The 18242-nt window shown below is 37.4% G+C and overlaps 1 protein-coding gene across 5 annotated transcripts in view; it reads right to left on the reverse strand.

The window, feature by feature from the left end:
* LOC131679483 (protein sickie) overlaps window positions 1-11116 on the reverse strand; it is a 190400-nt gene extending 179284 nt beyond the window's left edge. For 2 of the 5 annotated variants that reach the window (XM_058960216.1, XM_058960215.1), the window contains exon 1: window positions 10803-11116. The gene's annotated coding sequence lies outside the window, so the exon portion shown is untranslated. Of the gene's footprint in view, window positions 1-10533 lie in introns of all 5 variants that reach the window. The other 3 variants (XM_058960217.1, XM_058960214.1, XM_058960213.1) reach the window with 3 other exon arrangements.
* Between the last annotated feature and the right edge of the window lie 7126 nt (window positions 11117-18242).

Consider the following 18242-nt stretch of genomic DNA (forward strand, 5'->3'; position numbering starts at 1 on the left):
ATTTAAATGAAACTACTTTCAAGACTAACCCTGCCCAAGAAAATATTGTTTGTTTAAAAATGTGTTGCAACTATTAATAAACTCAAATCCAGCGTTGGTGAACATTTTCTGAACTGTTTCATTCCCAAAACAGCCCCAAGATGGAGTCTATTTGTAACATGTCATGAGAACATAGAACATACGTTGTATTTTGCAAATCAGTTTTGAAATCTAATTTGAAATTGAATTTAAATAGGTTTAGAAAATTTTCGGAGTTGGAAGAACACGATATTATTTTGGCAAGATAACGTTGGACATTTGGAAGCAAATGCTTTCTCTTCCATACTTAATTATTACTGTGAATTTTTCCATTTTACGCTCTCAAAATCAGAAATGGATGAAAATTTAATAATTAGATAGAGCACTCCAGGGAAACGAGGCAATTTTATTTTCATTTAAAGAACTAACTGGCCAATACCTAGTATTACATCCAAGTTTTGTTAAACCTGGAAATCACTAGCGATAAAGGGCTGATTTTTGTAGAGTTCAATTAGGCTCGGTCTTCTATAAAACTTTTATTTTTTTGATATATAATTCGTTTATAGGGCTCGGTTCAATGCGTTAGCTAAACTGAACCGTATGTCTTTCATATATTACCTTGATGTAAACAATAAAACTAGTTTTAATGGTTGTCCGGAAGATATCGTTAGTAAGACTAACCAATACGCGTGGAGACCTGTTTACGAGGTGGGAAAACATTTTTTCCTCACAACCGGCATTCATTTTTATCTCGTACACTTCTGTGTTACTATCGTGGTTGCTCCCAGTTTTACGCTAAATTTATTTAACTGTTTCGCACTAGAATACCTATCCGTCTTTCAAATTCATTGCTTTTGGATCTATTAGTATTAATTTTGACAGAAAATAGCCCACAAAGTCAATGCCGTAGAACCAACGACACGACTAGACACTTGTACTATTCCAAAACTGTATCATGAATATGACTACCCCTCAGTGACTCAGGTAACGGGTACTGTCAAATTTTATATTTCATGAGAAAATTCATGAAACTAGCAACCCTGATGGGTTTGTTATTTATTTCAAATAGTTACCATCGCAGTCCCTGGTTACACTGAAGTCAATAAACAAACTCAGTGGGATTGATGTTTCCGCTAGTACTTGCTTTAGTTTTACTTATTTTTAATCCAGCGAAAAGTAATAAGTGTAATAAACGTTGAATAGCAGGACAGGCAGTGTCTATGAAGAAGGATATAGTACATAGAAGACTCTTGATACGGTAGGATTTTGTCAAAGTAGCATCCGGTGAAAACTTTTGATTATAACAATCATTTTCATTCACAGCGAAAAATGATGGGCAAAATGCGTCTTGTCTTCTACGAAAATCTGAAAACACTGGACGCTCATCTTCAGTACACAATTTCCTCTGGCGTACGATTTTCCAATGTTTCACACGAACGAGTAACTCTGGCGTCTTTACCTCACCAGATCGGTATGGTCTCAAGGCGAAACAAGTTATCCACATTCACTAGCAGTTGTTGGATTCGGTTAGAAACAATGTTGAATCCACAAAGCTGAATAACTGATGGCACTAGACGAAATTTTGAATGTTAGTAATTGCTACCTACATCATCTGCTGGATGTGTTTGATTATAGTTTTGCACCGCACGGTGGCATCCTTGTAGCCTAATTTGGTGTATTACTCTGCTTTGCGAAGCATATTTTATTAGGATGGTAGTCGCATTCCCAAACTTTCTAGCGGAGAAACGGTTATACTTTAAGATACATAGTTTAATGAAATAAATAATGTGATTTTATCGATTGCAGATTCTATATCATCAATATCCTTGTCGCATGGAGGCTGTGCTGTCTGACGAATAGATGGCCTTTTCGTAAGTCAATCGAAACTCAAGCTATTGTCGTCTACTACGTGAGCAGGTGGCAGTTTCCTCGTATGTTATCGTTATCCCAAACTGTCTTCGAAGGCAGCCTGTAAAATAGGATATTGAAGAACGTAACATAATAATTAATTCCGAGGGGCAAGCACTAAATCTTCTAATACGACGCAGAACCAAAAGTCGTACTTAATTAGTTACTTTAAGTACCATAAAGTATATTAAGCACCGCCAATATTTAAAAAGTGCCAAATTCATTGTAATTAATTAATTTTCATCTGCAACCAAAATATCCTATTAAGCAAAACAGAAGATTTGTTAAATATTTTTATTATTTAAATACGTCGGTATTTTCAATACGACGCACTCAAACCTGCTAGTACTTACCCCTCGATTAATTCCCCGTCACAGCATACCCCAAAGTTCTTTTAGAAATAATTTATATACTATGTCACGCCATTAGGGTAGTATGACACATTGTTTCATTTTGTGGGAGAGGGAGAAAAGTTGCAATTGGTTCTGAATCTCATGGATCTAGTGATTAGTGATATGAGGAGAGTAAAGGTCAATATTGGGCATTTGTTGCTAAATTCAGGGATTTCGCACCCGGATGAAATTTCTGGCTCATGAACACCTTAACTTGAACGTGTGTGGAGTCATTAGACGTATTCACGACTTGAGAAATTATATTTCCTCGGAGCGTTCCCAGACAGCAACTCTAAATTATTTTTGGACATTGGAAAATTCACCTTCAATAATGATTGATGATTAAAAATTTTGTTTATTAGGAGAACATGGGGGGACTTGACCAGGTTTTCAGCTCAACTTGTATAAATCTCTAAAAAAGTATTCAATCTTTCCAAAGTCACACAATGAGATATAATGTGCAAAGTCATTGTGCGTGTTCATGATTTTTTTGTCAGAATTTTTACTTTTTCAAAAATTATTAAAGTTTTTCTGTGATGTTTTTTTTTTTTTGGTCAAGTCTTCCCACTGCATTTCCTTTTAAGGATTAACTGTAATGCTTACATTGCATGTTCACACGTCACGAGAGCAGCCGTATTACTGCTAAGTTTGTTTACTACTACTAAAAGATATAGACTTATTCTTGATGTGGCATTTTTTGTGGCGTGATTAATATTAACAGTAGGTACCATAGCATAATAAATGTCAGAAATATTTTATCTTTCGTCAGGTTATTGTCACTTGGTCAAGTCTCTCTACAAAATCTTGGTCAAGTCTCCCCAACATTAGTTATTGCGTTCAATGTCATGCAAATTTTAGAATAAAATGTATGTGTGCTATAAAAGTAATGATTAGTCGAGAAAGCTTGATAAAAAATATTTTAACGCAAATTTATTAATTACTGAATATTTTCTATAAGGAAGGGATATGTCATTCTAAACTTTTAAAATTACCTTAAGGCACCGAAACAAGTATAAAGATATTTTTGAATTTTTTTAGGAACCTAATGGAACACGCAATAGCCAATAATAGAATTCTGCACTTGGTCAAGGCTCCCCATGTTCCCCTATAGCACGGGTCATTTTGCAGTACCTACATGCTAAACCATCATATCGAGAAAATGCACCTATAAGATTTTTGTTTCATTTTGTACCCAAGTAAGTTGCTTACGACTTATAACTACACTATGGCCTACCAGTCACCCCCCTAATTGATGTGCATTCGATCAAGGAAATCGGAAAAATTCACAATACAAATATAATAGGTAAATATTGTCTAGTTTTCATCCGAAAGGCATATGGGAATGGTATGCGGATACTTTTCTTTTACGGGACTCATATGAGTTGATACATTTTTTTTTGAATAAATAAATAATTTCCAGTTAACTAAAAACTGATGAAAAAATTATATCATAACGGGCTACAGTTTCAACCGTAGTTCGTGGATAACTATTCAAATGACGACTCTGCCTACTTTGAATCTCGTTTGACCACGGCTTCATTTCGTACGTCCTTCACTGTTATAATCGGCCGAATAAATACAAATCATTTAACAGAAGACTTGGTTTTGAATCTCTTTATGACAGAAGTAAGTGGTTCTCCGGAGGAAGCCGCCGCTAAAATAACATTTCCCAGCAACCACCATGACTGATTTTTTCCTAAAGCATTCTCCGGGTGCTTGACATTTTTAGGTCGGAAAAATATACCAGATGAAATTTGCTGTTCACCCTTCGTCCGATAGGTCAAATTTATGGTAGGTATCGCGTAACTTCTACTGGGTAAGACATTCACTGACATCGAAGCGACCGTTTCTTCCAGTGAGCCTATATTAGCACTAGAAAGTACAATTTGTCTAATTAATCTGAATTTTAAACAGTCCAATTACAATTTTCATTTTATCATTTTACGAAACTGCCTCTGTGCCGGTTTATCTATGGACTAGAACTGTAATCTTATAGCCTGCGTACATGTTTTGCCAGTGCACGAGCTGCATTTTCGTATATGTATTCCTGGTTAACAATTGAACATGCAAGCTTTTGATTTACCGCAGTCCCCGGTACCAGCTATCTGTTCCAGCAAATCCAGTCGAATCGCTGCTATCCAGAAACCTCGGTCCTATTCCCGACTGATTTGGCGAACGGAAAACTGAACTGAATCTGCCAACAGGTTCAGTAGGAAAAATAAATCAAGCACAAAACCAAAATAAGTTACCATCGAAAAAAAATATGCTAATGAACTAATATTATTTAGACCAACTAGAAATTTTGCAAAGAATAATGATTTGAATCGCGAATCAAATAAAACGGATAAAACATTTTTCTTTTAACTGAGTTTATTTCTGTAAACATAACAAGGTTGCTAGGCAGTAACTAACAATCGAACAAAGAAGTATTGCTGGAAAAATTATTATTGTGATGGCACCGAGGGGCAACTCAATGTGCTGGTAACTGGCGGTAAATGGCTCGAGCACCTTTTCTGCTGGATATTACATTAACTGTCTGGTCGTGTCGTTGGTAGAACTTTGCGGCAATTTAAACATGGTAAAATAAGAGACACAAAGTTGTTAAAAGCAGTGTTAAAAATATTCAAATTCATTGAATGAAAATTGATCATATTAAGCCGCATTCGTCTTCAATATTCAGTAAGGCTAACGAAAACGTCAAATGAACCAGCCGCCCATTCATTCAATGCAAATTTTCGATCGTCTTCGAATATTGCACAAAGCGAACATGTAAGAACGAATCAAACGCATCAAAGGAGGCGCTGGCACAATGAAAGCGATGATAATTATTGTTTTATATGGTTTACCAACTTTTAATAACATTTACCCAGATATTTAGTGAAATGAATATTATTCAACGATATTCAAATGAATGAATAACACGGATTGTTGAATGAATATTTTTTATATTCATCACGAGTCGCAACAGGTTTTTTTTCAGCCGTCAAAAAAGAGCTTCGATTATTTTTAACTCTGGTTAGAAATCACCAAGAAAACCAGTTTTTGTCAACTTATTTTAAAAAAATTTATGAAATTGGTAACAAATACAAATTCAGATACAACCCAACAAACATTTAACTAAAATAAGCTAATTTGACACGGCATAGTCTTGTCAAAAAGTTTGAAAAAGCCCTGCCAAGAAAGGAATACACAATATTGCTCTTCATCGACATTGAGGGAGCCTTCGACAACGCTGCATTCGAATCGGTTCGACATAACACTGAATCAAAAGGGATAGAGCGGTCCACGGTCGAATGGATTGCTGAAATGTTGCCTTTGCCAAATTGTGATTGTGTCGCTTGGAAGCAATTATTTGAATTACTATAGGTTGCCCACAAGGAGAATTGCTGTCACCTCTTCTGTGTTAAAGGTTGATCGTCTAAGCAGAACGATTAGTACTAGTTCAGTAAAAGCAAGAGCGGATCCAGGGGAGGTGTTCTAGGGGTCCGGACACTGCCCCCTCTCCCGAAATATTCAACTTGTTGAGAAATTTTTAATTAAATCTTAACTTTCAAACCAGACATCGATATCCATTCAAATAGCACTACAACAAAACGTTACTTCATCAAGCGAAGCACTGTTACGAGACTGCCTTAGCAAATAGCTTCCAGGAGTATATCAAGCGTAAGAAGCACAACCTTCAGTGTGGTCCTACGTCGTTTTGAACCTTTATTAATGAAAGGACGCCTGACAGAGCGCACATGAATTCACGTACGAAGAAGTCACAGCTCAATAGCTGCTTAATTAAACAAATCCTCTGGTCGATTTCTTCCGAGAGATCTTCAGTAACTCTGAAACAACTACACCGGATTTATATACGAACACTTTAGCAGCATATTATATTGAAATATCTTCTCATTCGAGTATTTTATTTTACATGCCAGTTTGCTTTCTGAAAACCACTCAATTTCTAGCATGCCATTGGGTACAATACCGTACAATGAGCCGTTACTTGGACGAAGCATAATTTCCAAGCCACATCTACAAACTCACGTTGTCATCACCGGAACACCCATTAAACAGTACTATGGAAGCTCCCCAAATGCTTCGATTCAGTCGCGGATGTCGTGAGGGGGTCTTCCGAACTCCCTTCTCAGGTGAATATTTTGCTTTAAATGTTAATCCACTCCCCAAAATCTTCTTGGTTCATAGCATGCCGTCGCGTACAACACATGATAGCCTGTTCGTCTACTACCAAAACGTTCGTGGAATGAGAACAAAAACACAGGCCTTCTTGCTTGTCCTCACTTCCTGCGACTTTGCCACTATCGTTCTAACCGAAAACTAGCTACGATATATGTTAAACAAAGAGCTAACGACGAACTACACAATTTACCGATACGATCGCACTCTTCTACCAGTCATCTATGTCGCGGAGGTGGTGTTCTTTTAGCGATAAAGAAGCATCTAACTAAGATTGTAACGAAAATATCTGAATGTGAATGTTTGGAACAAGTTGTCGTACGCATTTCACTGCCAGGTCGAGCGTTATATGTTTGTTGCATTTATCGAAGGCCGAACAGTAATCGCGACTTATACAATGTTCCAAATCTTCCCGTACAAAGCTAATAGACGCAACAATGTTCTTGTTATAGGTGATTACAATCTCCCTCATTTCCGGTGGATTTTTGATGATAATTTTAACTGTTGCCTTCCTGAAAATGCAACTTCGTTGTATCAAATCTGTTCTCTTAGAAACGTGAATGGTCGGCAATCTAGCCTTCGTCAGTGACACGGACGTGCTCAAATTGATTGAGCCTCCGACATCAATACTGAAGGTAGACCCTCACCATAAATCCTTCGTTTAAGATTTGATATGCGATCTGTAGCTTTTGATACGATTAACGACAACCTCAAGTTTGGCTTCACTCGACGCAACCTCGATGAAGTCTCAATGACCATTGTTGCACTCAATTGGCGAGAGATGCTGGTTGGAACTGATTTAGATCAGGCAGCTGAGGTCATAATGGGATTCTTCGCTGTAATATCGCTAAAACCCGTGTCCGAAGAAAATCAGATTATAAGTTTCCGTAGTCGAACGCTGAGCTTAGTCGCCTAAGCCTACGTACTCCGGAAACAACAAAATCGATACTTACGTCGTAGGACCGACGACAACAAAACTACTCTTCGTTGAACTGAACTGCAATGTGAAACAGCGCGGAACAGTTCATTCGGCGAATATCTGATCTAAATCCAACGCAGCCTTCGAAATAATCCCGCGACATTCTGGACGTTTATAAATCGCAGAAATTGTTCCGGGTATACCAGAAAAATATGTATCCTCGAGACGAAAATTATCAGTACCCAGCCGAGTCGGTAGACCTTTGGCGCAGATCACTTCAACCTTCTTCGTCCTAACGTAAATAATACCGATGTATTCGGCACTTTGTCCAGCGTTGATCCTTTGAAAGGGCCTGGTCCGGATTGCTTGCCTCCTGCGTTCATAAAACATGGTGCCCGAGTACTTTCTGCACCAGTAAGCATTAATTTCCAGCGTTCAATCTCGATAATTTCTTCCCAAGTTTATGGAAAGAAGTTGTTATAGTTCCTATCCTTAAGATTGGACACTCACAAACTGAGAAAATTTTGCCGACAATGCGATCTACGACGCTTCTTCCAATTTCAATGACGAACGCTAAAAGGGATTTGTAAAAAAAAAACGATCCGCCACTTCGAATTTGATGACGTACACAAGTTTTCTAGTTCCAGCTGTCGAGAAGCGTTAACAAGTGAACGCAATATATTTTGATTTCACGAAAGCATCGACAAGTTGCCCCAGAACATTGCTGTTTTGTAACTTGAGAAACTAGATTTACTGGATGGGTAAACCTTCCCACTCACACAACGATCCGTCTCCGTTAAAATTGACCAACTGGTTTGCCTCAAGGAAGCCACCTAGGGCCCCTGATCTTTCTATTATTCATCAAAGATCGCTGCACCAGCATCAAGTCTGGAAAATTACTCTAGAGTGATGATCCGAAAATCGTTCGTTCAGTTGCCGCAATTGAATATTTTTGCTGTTCATCGTGAGTCGCGTCAGGTTAATTCTCAGACTTCAGAAAAAAGTTTCGAGTATTTTTAACTCCGATAAACAGCCAATTTAAAAGCAGCACAACAGTTCTTTTCAGGATTACCTTTTGCGATATTATTTTCACTAATTGTCATTGGTCACCTAGTGACTAGAAGGTAATTTTCTTCCAGTCACTAAGTGACGTGACTGCGAGATTAGGGCCCACGATGTTCATATTTCATGTATTCATGATGCATCCACGATTTTTCTTGATATTACATGATTCTAGTTTTTCGTTATATTTAACTATTGAGAGTAAATATTGTTGCGGTAGGGTTTAGCGCATATTTCGATAGCAGTTCTGTGGACTTATCTCTCCGCGACCGCTCCGATAAAAGGTAAACAGCAAACGAAGCTCAAATAATTGATTTCGAAAACAGTCAAATTCAAAGTTTTTAATGCTATTTTTTCTAAATAAAGTTTAACTAAATCGTTTCATTAATGTTTCAAAAAGCGAATCGTCCAAATTACTCGAACCTATAAATATGAACGATACAACTCATTTCATCGTTGTGTGAAATAAATAGAATAAAAAGGACAGCAAGCGTGTGTTGCCATGGCCTAAAATTTCCCTATTCGTTTTATCCCGACACACCAATTCCGACTTCTTTCGCCGTCCTTCATCGCTTATACGAGCTCATAAATTCAACCATTCCGTGAATTGACAAATTGCGCTGCGGAACAAATTGCCACCGACTAATTATTATTGCTAGTTAAAACAATCCCAACCGGCTTGTCTCTAGCAGACAGACAAAAGACAATCGTGACGTTTTAATCAAAAACACATCCCGCAGAATATTAAGACCAATATTTCGCATCGTGCCATCAACCAATTGACACCAATTTTCCAACCATCCCAAACGAACTGGGACGAAAAGATTCGAATCGACATGGCTGAAGGTGCCGGCGATGGCAGCGACGACGTACCATGATCACCGACTCAACACGTACGTACCGTTTCAATTGAGATGGATAGATTATGAGGGGAAAAAAATGTCTCCCTACTAGCGCCTAGAGCTCGGACGATGAACCCCGGAATCCGGGTGGTTGCTGACAATGAGCTACCGTCGGCGACGTCCCACTGTCCATGTCTGGAAGTAGCAGCGGAAAATTAAAAGCCAACCTTCCCACCCAGAAGAATTGGGGGAAGCTCGAAGCTATGAACTTTCTGCCGGTTCGCGGATGAATTATGGCTGAATCCTGACAATGCATAATAGTGTCTGCGGGAAATGAAAAGGTGAGAGATGGAAAGCCATACTCGTGCAGGATGTGCATAATTGCGATTGTTGCGCTCGGAATGGAAACGGTAGATCACACAAAAGGATGAAATTAACTAATAGAAAGGACGAATGCTTACACTATCTTTACTTCTTTTCTTTAAAATTTCGACAACCATTACGAAAGAGGCAAAATCATTCGTTTCTGCTTCAATTCAACCAGAAGGCGATAAGCCAGAACTGAACGAATAGTCGAAGGTGTCCATCCGTCCATTAGACGCGTGTTACGCAAGCTTTCCGCCCTCTTGAAGTTACAATCCGCTTAGACTGGCAGCCAGACAGACTGACTGGTGCTTGAGAATGGAGAGGCGCAAAATATCTCAAAAAGGTAGGTACTTCAAATTGCCTGCCAATGGCTGGTGATGGGCTGAAAACCAGGCAGATGAGAGATAATTGGTCCCTCCTAAATTTCGTCAGCGTATCGTTGGTTTCATCTGGCCTCAACCAGGTTGTATAGCGTTCTACGTCTTGTCCTATGCGAAGAGTGTGGGGGAGATGGAATCGCCAACAAGTTGCTGGAGTGAAGTGCGTTGGTGGTTATAAGTTTTTAAATCAGTTGGATATGTTTAGTTTTATTTTGGCAAACATCACTCTTTTTGACTGTTATTTGCTGGATGTCGAGAATGGCCGTGAATCCTGAGCGACAGGCAGCAACGAGAAACGAGAATCAGCAGCACAACAGGACGCATCATAACATTAACGTTCTTCTTCCATCCGTCTTATCTCCCGTTTCGAGCGACGTCTCCGTTCGTAGAATTTTAATTCATTAATTAAGAGTAGCCACTTGATCGCCTTTCTTCTTCGCTTTTCAAGTGAGTTGTTTGCTCACAATTCAGAACTCTAACACAGATAAAAAACTCACGATCATTTTCGGATAGAATCACGTTTCCGTCACTTGTTCTGAACTATCAGGCTCTAAATTGGTCACAATTTTCCATTTCGATCCGGTTGGATATCCATTGGCTCGCCCATCATAGAACAGGACGGGAATCGAATCTCCATACCATCACTACACTATGACTACGCTAAAAGTTTATGATTCTTGCAATCAATCATTTTCCTTCTTTCGCCATTAGCATGATTAGATTCGGTTCTTACTTCATCTCGGTCGTCCCGCGGTCGACCAATTTCATTTCATCAAGTCGTCTCACCAGCAGTTGCTTTTCTTAAAATACACATCCCTAGAATGGCACTTGAAACAAGCTATCAAATCGGAAGATCCATCTGTCGAGCAGAATCGTTTCGCTAAGTACACACATCAAAACAACCGAAAAAATAAATAACAAACAACACTAAAACAAGAGCCCTCTCGACGGAGGAGAAACTGAAAAAAGCATACGCGCGCGATCCGTTCCAGTGCTGAACTAACTGAGCCGACCAGCAGATTTCGGTCGAAAGCTACTTTGCTGGCTGGAAACGATTCTCGGCAATTCACAACTACAGAGCTAATGTTTTGAAAATAAAAAAGAAAAAAACACCAACACAGCAACTCCATCATTAGAAGCTTTGATTCCAAAGCAAAAAAAAAGCACAGCGAAACGAAGTACAGAAGAGAGGCGGTAAAAATACAACTACATATCAGCGCCATTAGCCGATAGCCAATGAAGCAAGCCATGCCAAGAATGAACTCACGTTGCGACTGTGTGTGCTGTACTAACTGGATGCATTCTATCTCCACTTCCCTGCCTCAATGAATTCGTTAGCTAATGAAACTATTTATAGTTCATTTTCAGTTACTATCACAACCACCAACGATGGCAGCAGTTTCGATGAATTAAAAACGAAAAGCACACCGGAGCTTTCCTATGGGAAGCATGCGAACGAGTCCGGCCGGCAGGCAGCATGCTGCCTAAAAGCTATATGAAGATGCATATTTTTATTCGAGGTTGGCTGATTTACAGTTTGTTTTGCCGGCTCGATGACCAAACCAAACCGTGGCTGTGGTTTAAGGGATTGAAGGCATAAATTACCCCCCATGCTAAACCCACCGTACCCGGGAGTGACCGGTGCGGATTTTTTTGTTTCTGCCAGCCGACAGCTGAGGCCGTCCGGCCATGCCGAACGCCGTAAATCCGAGAAGAGTAATTGTTTCTGGAGATTTGGCTAAGAAAATTTCCGAAGCTCGTCTGTGGCGGATGGTGGAAGTGGTGGAATTATGACAATAATAAATTAATATCTGGGGGGCACTTGAAGTAATCAATTTAACTAATGAGGTAAATTTGTATGGCAATTCTTTCGCAAGCCCAAGCAAAATGCACCTGAATGGCTCTAAACTTAAGTGCGTTTTCTTTTATTTAATTTGGTAAGTGGACACGGTTCGATGCGTGCACTTAACGGAGCCGTGTGTTTTTCATTTATTTGCAACAAATAACTATTAACCTAATTATTATTATGTATCTATGATAGCGCCTGAAAATGATTCAGTTCGCTTGTTTAGTTGTCGTTTTTGTCCATACTATTGTCACTGCTGATTTTTTGGGTAATATTGAGTGCTTTGACTTGTTTCTTTGGTTTGGCAGTCGTTTCTTGTCGTATACTTTGGTCTATTTAGAATCCGGACACTTTATTTATTCTAAAGCTGCACCTCTAGTGGTCGACTTTGTGATGTTTTTTACTGTGATTTGAAAGTTCACGTGTTTCAGTGAGGACAATTCCGCCTCGATATGTACATAATTTAAGTTGCACTAGATGGAAGACGAGAAAACAAGATGATCCGGTATACCCACGTGAATGTGGTCACTTCTAAATATTGAGAAAATGTTCGAAGTTTCCATTTCCACCATTTCTTCCATAATCGTAAGATTGTGGTCTGAAAGATTCAAAGCAAACGTCGTATTGGAACCTTGGATCGGCAGCTGACCTGGAAGATGTTGAGGTCGACCAAGTGAAATCCAAGACTCGTATAGGGATGTCGCTTAAAATGCAGTGTCAGCTATTTTATCATTCGGAGTCTATCTATTTAAATTTAAAATTCATTTCGTGCCAAAAAGCATCAAAATATAGAAATAGAAATATGTACCGAGCACAGGGTATCCATCACACATTAAAATCAATTTTACCATTTAAGCTAGTATTAAATGGTCAACAGGATATCGCTTTTGAGTACTGAACACTTGCAAGCTTTCCTCACATAATCAGGAGGAAAAAACAATATTATAAGTTATTTAAGTACTAACAATATGAATCTACTGAAACTACCGATTTTGCTAGTATAAATGTTTATTGTATTTCTAAATGTGCTAAAAAAAACCCGTTTCAATCTACCTAGTGGTGTAATTTTGCCTTTCTCATTTATTAACTTTAGCTTTCGATTATTTGCTACATACAATATAAATATTTTATTGTTATTACATTTGTGACATGATTGAAACGTAGCAATACCCGCATAAATGAGAACCATAAATTGATAATAAGTGTGCAATCTTTTTTTTCTATCATTTGTCCTATTTGGGTTGTTTATAGTCTATATTATGACAGATAATGTTGGCTTAACATTCGAACGCCCCACCATGTTTTGGATGGTATCTATGCCCCATTATTAGCACAACTGCAAAGTAACTATTCTGGCAATTTTGTATTTTAAAGAACAGTAATACTCATTTTTTGTATGTAAATCGAGGTTTCATATATTGTGAGACCTTTTTTCAGCACGATAAAAATATCAACATTTCGATTGGGGCATATAATCTCATTGTTGTGAGGCATATTACACTGTAACTAGGGCATTTTGCCATGGGTGAAAGAGGAAACTAGCTAAACAAAATAATACTTGTGTTAGGAAGTTTTTAATAAAAAATGGAACAGATCCTAATTTCTAATGTAGCCATAAATTGGAGTTGTTGATGCGGAGATCTTAGTGTCCAACGTTGAACTATAGCAATTTTTGCTATTCGACCTGTTTACTCTATGTCGCACACAGCGTAAAATCGAAGACAACAGTGGTTACGTGGCAAGCAGGGACTAGCTATTGTGTACAAAAAACTTTTTTTTGTTAAAATGGAAAATGAATTATGACCCTCGCTACATGCAAGTTTTCCTCACACAAACTAATAAGGAAATATTTAAAACTATCTTTTTTTGCACGCCTTACTTTCTTCATATGTCATTCATGAAGTTTGAAGGATTTCCATAAAATTGTTAACATTTTCCAGATGGAGAAAAATCGTTTTAGAAAATTCTTTATAAAAATTGTATAGTTGCCTAATATTTCCTAAAGTCTGTTGAATCTTTAGGAAATATTAGGCAACTATACAATCTTTAGACTTTCTAGAAGCTCTTAGCACTGCGCTGTAGTTCTTGGCATTACACTGAACTTATTGGTATTTGAAAATAATCGTTTGATGCAACCTACTTCAGTAGAAACGTGATGTTTATGAAATTGATATGCTCAATATACGAATTTTTGGAGCCCACAATTCTTCGAGACCATGATGAATAATGGATCTATCGTGTTTTCGACTAAGATCCGCGTAAACGGAACAGTTGCTCTACTGTCAACTTATACACTCAATTCAGTTCGCACAGCTGAACAGTCAGTAAAATTGTTCAACTGGTAGCTCAGTAATGTGGCTTAAATTTACTGATTTTCAGCGATGTAAGTATTTTCCGAGCTTCAGCCAAACAAATGTCACTTCTCTTGAGATCTCATAAAAAGCATTGTTAGCTGAGTGCTTGGTTGAGTAAAATTCGGTGAAAGTTGCGAAAAAAGTTAGGATTCAGTTGAACAAAATTAAAAGTGTACTATAGCATGTACAGTAGACTGGTTCAATTTTTGACTTTTAGCTCCACCAGGCTCTATTGATTCCTTTTATGGCCCTTAGTAATTGTGCAAATTTTGGTTATGATCGGTTGTGTCTACGGACCCTCCAAAAATTTCAAAGTTTATATGGAAATTAGTATGGAAAATCGGTTAAAATTGAAAATAAATTCTTAAAAAATCACCTCATCAATCAATTCATGAGAACACTATATATTTCTAAAGGTATTCTTCTACTGAACACATTCGTGGAACATTTTAAGTTTGTGAAAATTCGCTGAGAAAAGTTATTAACTAATGAAGCAGCATGACTTCAAAACAAGTAGATTTTATTATTAATCATAGCAACCCTAGATATTATAAAGCTATTCAGTCTATCATTATATAAGCAGCTGTATTAGTGAGTAAAACTGAATAAAAACAAAGCGTATGACACCAGGAAAACAAGCAGCACTTAGGCTTGGGCAAAGTTCAATGTGTGCGTTCTGGAAACGTCTTCTACATCTATAATTGTTTTGCCCTTGACGGATGCGTGGAATATTATGCTAACATTAAACATCAGTCGAATACAACGTCGTTGGTTCATACTGGAAACTTTCCCATCAAACTCGGAATACCCAGGTTCAAAGCGGGGCAATATCGACAAATAATAATCTGCGTGTCATATATTCACTATATATATAAAAATCAATGTATGTTTGTATGTATGTCCGCTAACTACTTCTAAACTACAAGTCCGATCTTGATGAAATTTGGCATACGTATTTTTTCCTTCAAGAAGATGTTCATGGTATGGTTTTTTTTGGGGGGGGGGGGGGGGAGGTGTAAACTGAGCTTAAGGGGGGGGGTCATTTTTTAGGCAAAGAATTATTTATATCTCCATATTTATTAGTATTTGACATATGTATTTCTCCCACTGAGCCGATGGATGATGGGAGTGGACCACGAAGTGAGGGAGGGGCCAAGAATGTAGTAATCCTTATCTATTCATTCAATGTGATTATTAGCGATGAATTCAATTTTGACATAAGTATTCCTTCCACTAAGGAGATGGTCATGGGGTGGTTTTTGTGCTCGATGGGGAGGGTGAGAAGTACCTAAGCCGAGGAAAGGGAGAGGGGGGGGGGTGTACTGAAGAACCCTTTTTAGCTATATTTATTATATATGTTTTGGCATAAGTCTTTCTTCCACCAAGACGGTGAACATGATTGTTGGTTTCGGAATCTGAAGGAGAGGGAGGGTTTCTGATGCAATATCTACAAATTACTTCAAAATTTAAAATTTTGTTGCATGTATGTTTACCAGCACATAAATGGAATGGCAAGAATTTATTTGATAGAGATCTATTACGCGAATGACAATATAATACTGATGAATTGCATGAATTTGTCGAAAATTAAATTGAAAATTAAATTGAAAATTGCACTTGCGATCACTTCATCTGAAGTTAAATTAACATTGCTGGATAATGGACGAACAGCTCTGCCCTAAAATAACTACTAAATCTTGCGCTTGCGGAAAACGTTACTTACAATATCAATCAAAATTCGGGTATAAGCAAAATTCTGGAAGAATGCAACACTGTTATATAGAACGAATTCACGATGACCCATAAAAGGAACCAATCGAATAGTTGGTGGCGTGGTCGGCGATCTTCGTCAAATTTTACCCGTTAGTCGACACCTACTGATGCAATCAGTTATTGCTTAAGGGGGTAGGATTATTGTTGAAAAAATATCGCACTCAAAAAAACAATGGCGATACCGAGAGTGTTAGTCTATTCAGTCAATAATGCAACATTTAAGCATTTTCCTAAATGTTCACCGTAAAATATTGAAAATTGGGTGTGTTACAGTGAATCTTTAGGAGACACCTCGAATAAATCCGATGTACAGCATAACTCAAAATCTACTGAACCAAATTGTTTGATTTTGCACAGTTCTCCTTCATATCATAACATCATTAAAGATCATAACTTTGTTCACAAAAATAAGTTTCATGATTTTTTAAACGAAAATTGCATTTTTAGCTGCAGAGTGCTACGAAAAATTCAAATATCAAGAAAAAAATAAAAGCTTCGATCAATACCTGGGGATATGTAGAAGAACTGTGCAAACCTTGAAAACGATTGGTCCAATATATTTTGATTTATGATGTACACCACAAAGCAAGTTTTCAACGAGATACCTCCAGAGATTTTCTGTCACCGGCTCAATTTTCAGTATTCTGCTATGATATTCGAAAAAATATTGTTCAATTGTGCAATGATTATATGGAAAGTGAACATTCTCTGTATCGCCAAAATATTTTTTTTTAAATGTGCCATTTTTTATGAATTAACTTTACCCACGTCCATCAACACTCCGTTATGTCTTCGTATCATTGTAAATATGTTTCGAAAACAGAACTTTTCACTATATGTGCATACTTTTATTGAATGATTCTTATAGTCACCTTCGTAGGTCAATTCGCCAACAAAAAGTGAGATATATGGATTGGGAAAATGTTAATCGATGCAACAATAAATTGCACCACATTTCCACATGATTTTGTAAAATATTACACTCTGTTGAAGAATCAATCGATTGCGTATATTGACTTCAATTTCATACACTACTCCATCCAAAATAAAATCGATGGTAATTCTGTTACGCATATAAATCTATAGATTTACGTGTTGAATTATTTAATTCAGTCGATCCACCATGCTTTCAGAAGTATTGGTTTTATACGTAACCTACCCAGCAGCCTCCGTCAGACGAAGGTTTTTATATTTAAACAAAAGAATAAAGTTCTTTCTATGAATTTTTTTTTATAGCATGGTATGAATTTTTGCTATTAAGGAAGTTGCTTAAGGTGTAAATTGATCAAAAAATATTCAAAAATTGACAATAACTTTGTTGTTTCGAGAGCTACAGATTCTTCGTTGTTTAAAAAATATGTATTTTATCGCTTTTAACAATTTTGTAGAAGACACTTTTCATAATCAAAAGTAATCGTAAAAAGTTATATTCGAAAAACTGTTTTGAATGGGTCTATCCCAAGCAAACCTACATATCTCGCCACTGTTACTATATAGAGCTTTAGTAACTTCAGTAAAGATTTTCACAATAATATTTTCTAGAACTTTACTGAAGACAGCGAGTTTCTAGCTAAATTATTCGGGGAAATAAATTTTCTATCTCACTTTTAGGGGATTAATAACTCAATTCATTATATCAAAAGATGCATCTATTTATATCCAGAAACTTCTTTGAAAAAATCAATTCTCCAAAACCAATGGTTCAGGAGTTATTGAATTTTGATCGTGAAAACGTCGTTTTGCAACACTGTGCACCGCATGTGTTGCAATTGAAACTTTGTGTGCCTATTATATTAGTTACTACGCAACATCGACCCACCACAACTGTGCTTTGGTTGAAAAATTTCATTTAAGCGACCATTGTAACTAGAAAATATAAAGAAGCAGATGTACTGTTACCTCGAATTCGAATGATACCAAGGGATTTCAAACGATTGTGTGTAGGAAAACAGAGCAATTAACTTAATTGTGCTCCAGGTGGTCAAACTAAGAACACTGTCTATCCGTGAGAATTATAATAAGTTTCTTCTTTGTAACAAAAATATTTGTTATTTTTAGTATTTTTAAAATATTTCGTTTAGTCCTGATGGGTGTAGCGAAGCGCACCGGGTTACAGCTAGTTCACTATAAAAATCAGCCAGCAAGTATGCTATATGCGGGCAATGCTAAAAAGCTTTTGCTGCATGAAGCTTTTTGCTCC

The sequence above is a fragment of the Topomyia yanbarensis genome, chromosome 2 (genome assembly GCF_030247195.1).
Source record: "Topomyia yanbarensis strain Yona2022 chromosome 2, ASM3024719v1, whole genome shotgun sequence".
NCBI classification, from domain to species: Eukaryota; Metazoa; Arthropoda; class Insecta; order Diptera; family Culicidae; genus Topomyia; species Topomyia yanbarensis.